Raw genomic sequence first — 4522 nt, 5'->3', positions numbered from 1 at the left:
TTCTACAGCTGGATGCCCTTCCTAACGCCAACCACTCCGAGAGTGTAGTGGGTGCTTTTACGTGTCACCCGCACGAAGGCCAGTCCAAGGGCACTGGCAACGATCTCGCTCGAAAGTCCTACGAAGGCCAGTCAGGCGGTACTGGCAACGGCCACGCTCAAAATGGTGTATTTTATGTGCCACCCGCACAAGAGCCAGTCAAGGGGCACTGGCAACGATCTCGCTCGAAAGTCCTTACACATGCCGCGGGCACAAGTGCCAGAAAGGCGACGCTGGGCACAGGTGCCACCACGATTTCGCTTTCGCTTGCTCAAATAAGTCTTCGCAAGCTGAGTTTCGTGTCCAATGAAGGAGACGACGTTGTGGCATGTGTGCCAGTCGTCGAATTATCTAATGCAAAATCTTTTCAGAATAGAAGCCCTCAATATACTATTGTGGATACCTAATTTACTATTAAAAATCTTACATGGAGCCTGGTTAAGAAATACTTGATCAAGGATACAATATCCTGCCTAGAGCAAAACTTGGGATTCACAATCTTATAACCGGGAGCCAAGCACTTGTAACTACTAAATCACATGTTTTCTTCTGCCCTAATCAGTATAGCTAGCAGCACAGGCATGGCTGGGTGGTTAAGAAGTTCACTTTGCATCCATGTGAATCCAGGTTCAGTCCCACTGCATGGCACCTTCGGGTAAGTGTCTTCTACTATAAGCTCCAGGCCAACCAAACCTATGCCATACATCCAATGCAAAATTTTATCCAGGATAGTTGCCCTTAATCTACTATTGTGGATCACTAATTTAGTATTAGAATGTTATATGGATCGTTAGGGGCTGTATAGAGCCTGGCTGGAAACCACAGGTATAAATGGTAAAAAGTTCATTACTATTTTAATTACAATTAATCAAATACTTTCAACTCATTACATAGCAATTGTAAGAGAATATGTCTGTGGTTATGTCTGTTTCTTTAATGGAACCCCAAAGAAACTAGCTTATTACAAGAACTTAAATAACACAGGTTCAATTCTCAAGCTTTCTTTCTTCCCAAACCCAATCAGTCAAACATCAAATAATGAATCAATAAGCACAGAAATCAATAAATAATAGACAATTTTATTATATTTTTACAAGATTATTTCATTTTTATTTACTGTTTCATACAGTATTTATGACTTGAAAATTCAATTTACCAAAATACACAATATATATATATATATATATAAATTTATATAAATAAGGATAAGATCGATATTTAAAATATTGATTTTATCAAGTGGCCAGCATGGGAATAAAAACTATCAAAGGTAACAATTATTTAAAATTATAATATAGGGGTATCTAAGAGATACCGCTATGCTGAAAATAGCAGCCAAATCTTGACTCTAAACCACATTAAAATGTTCATATAGCACAAAGAGCGAAGACGAAGACAAAATAAACTAGTAAAAACTAGCTAGTTTATTTTGTCTTCGTCTTCGCTCTTTGTGCTATATGAACATTTATAGTGGTTTAGAGTCAAGATTTGACTGCTATTTTTCAGCGTGGCGGTATCTCTTAGATACCCTATATTATAATTTTAAATAATTTTATATAATGTATATTTTATACTACACAGTGTTACGTGTTTTGTAAAAGTTTATATGTAAATAGTGTTTGTATGTATGTATATACATCTATATATATATATATATATATATATATATACAGGGTTGGCCAAAAGTCACCCAACAGTAAATCAAAATTCCTCAAATACTAAATATTCAATTTTATTTATTCATTCCAATTATGAATGCTTAATAATTGAATGTTATGAGTTAAAAATCACCGGTTTTTTTTTCTTTTTTCAACATTTGTCTATTTATCAGCAAAGTCTTGTATAAAATAAGTTTTTGTTTTAATCTTGGAATTAAATGGGTTTTGATTTACTGTCGGGTGACTTTTGGTCAACCTTACACACTAGCAGTTTGATATACTATGTACAAATGTTAATTATAGCCATACATAGTGTTCTATGAGAGTGGTCTCTCTATGGTATATATACACATTGCTTAATTACGAGTATTAAAAGTATGATTCAACAAGATATTTATGATGGAAATGGGCTGTAAAATGTTTATACATACATTTATATACATTACATACAAACACACACCTCTCTCCATCTCTCTATACATACATATCTATATATATATATATATATATATATATATATATATATATATATATCCGCGTGCACACACATACACACACACAATATATATATATATATATATATATATATATATATATAACCACCTAAGAATCCATGTCAGAAAAAATATGTACTCGTATATTTATCAATATAGAGGATATATTAATCGAAGTGTACAGTTTTATATATTACGGAATGAGATACGCCCATATCTCATTCTGTAACTGCCATCTCTGAAGAGTGCAGGGTTACATAATCAGGCTGTTATCAAAGACTCTGTTGAACACCTAGTGCAAAACTGACTGGTAAGATTGGCCGTAATGGATACATAATATTGCACACTCTGATTAATATACATATGCACACACAAAAACGGACTGGTATTTCCATTCTCAACCAACACAGATCCAGAAGAAATGGTGAATCACTCTTAAGGTGAGGATATTAGTTTATTGTGAACACTACTATTGCCCTGGTCAACAGTGGAAGTATTAAGTACAGATGTGCAGGCAACTGCTAGTTGAAGGGTGTCTGGCCTGTAAGCATATAGCACTTCAGTTTCATTTGTTTCAGACAACTTCATACACTTGTCTGTACGATAGAGCACTGTGAAATTGTGTATGACTGGAACACATGTGCCATTGTCCCATGTGTTTGTTCTGCAATGGACTGTCTTTAAGATGCGAGGGTAGCGACTGTCATCTATAACCTTAACTATTTTCCAAGGGCATATGGCTCTATCTTCAACTGATAAATGCCCGTCATTGTAATCTTCGTCGTCATCACCGTCGCCATCATTGCCTGCAGCGGCTTCACCACTAGCTGTCCCGAAGGCGACCGAGTTGTGGAGTAAGATGTTTGGTTCTTTGCATTCAGGGCCTGGTATGGGTGAAGCCTCTACAGATGCCAAGAAGGTGGATGAAATGAACAAAATCACAGCAGATAATGCCAGCATCTGAAGAAAAAAAAAAAAAAGGAACATTAGAATTTAAAAATTTATTTGGTAATATTTAGGGTTAGGAAATAATTGATTACATATATTATATACATTCAAGATTTATAAGAAAATGAGATCATAAAGGAATAAATGATTTATCTTATGAAGTTCATTAGCTTACAGTTGTTTCAGCTACATGGTGCAGTGGACTCATAGTTAAGTGCCTGAATAACACCTTATAACTTCATCAGAGCCTTAAATATGAAGTGCATATATTCTTTCTTTCTTTACTTTCTTTACTTGTTTCAGTCATTTGACTGCAGCCATGCTGGAGCACCGCCTTTAGTCGAATCAAATCGACCCCAGGACTTATTCTTTGTAAGCCTAGTACTTATTCTATCGGTCTCTTTTTGCCGAACCGCTAAGTTACGGGGACCTAAACACACCAGCATCGGTTGTCAAGCGATGTTGGGGGGATAAACACAGATACACAACATATACACACATACATATATATATATATATACATATATACGACGGGCTTCTTACAGTTTCCATCTACCAAATCCACTCACAAGGCTTTGGTTGGCCCGAGGCTATAGTAGAAGACACTTTCCTAAGGTTGAACCCGGAACCATGCGGTTGGTAAGCAAGCTACTTACTACATTAATCAATTAAAACCAGTGGCCTAGCATATTTAAAAAAAATCCGAAGATTGAAATTATATTACATAGAAAAATAAGAGGAATGACCACCAAAAGTGGACTCCTAAATGCTAAAAATAGATGCCAAATTATTTCGTATATTTTCATCTGTCTTGCTCCTTTTTACAGTCTGGCGTCTTGCTGAAATTTTCTTCTTGAGAACATACTCTTCGTGGTTAGGTGATTTGGCATCTATTTCTAGCATATAGGAGTCCAATTTTGTTGGTCATTCCTCTTAATTTTGTATATATATATATATAAAATATATATATGTTCCATAAATATAAAAATGGAACAAAAACGCAATAGAGGGCATTAAAACATTCGGACAGATTGACGATGCATAGGCGGACAAGAAAAACAACAATTAGAAGGACAGGCAAAAATAAGACGGGTCATTGTGACTTCTACCTGAGAATGTACCTTAAGTATGTAAAAATATAAACAAAGCTATGTAGGCCTATAGGCCGACTTATGACCAGTCAGTTGGAACAAATTGTGGTTGTAAGTTGAGGACGACCATTATATACCGAATACATTCAAAATCAAACAAGAATATACTCCGGTTTACTCCAGGATGCAGTGTACAGTCCACTGTAGGCACAACATCCAACACTGGGAAGGTTCCAGGAGTGGTGTGTTATAAATCCTTTCTACTATAGGCACAAGGCCTGAAATTTTTTTT

At 35.7% G+C, this 4522-nt stretch overlaps 1 long non-coding RNA gene across 1 annotated transcript in view; it reads right to left on the bottom strand.

Annotated features, from left to right (window-relative positions):
• Positions 1-1098: 1098 nt before the first annotated feature.
• LOC106878786 (uncharacterized) overlaps positions 1099-4522 on the bottom strand; it is a 16244-nt gene continuing 12820 nt past the window's right edge. Inside the window, exon 2 of the long non-coding RNA XR_001410549.2 lies at positions 1099-3151. This is a non-coding gene — a long non-coding RNA (uncharacterized LOC106878786). The remainder of the gene's footprint in view (positions 3152-4522) is intronic.

Source organism: Octopus bimaculoides, chromosome 30, assembly GCF_001194135.2.
Source record: "Octopus bimaculoides isolate UCB-OBI-ISO-001 chromosome 30, ASM119413v2, whole genome shotgun sequence".
Taxonomy (NCBI): domain Eukaryota; kingdom Metazoa; phylum Mollusca; class Cephalopoda; order Octopoda; family Octopodidae; genus Octopus; species Octopus bimaculoides.
Note: the sequence above shows the minus strand (reverse complement) of the source record. Positions and strands in the feature narration are given on the sequence as shown.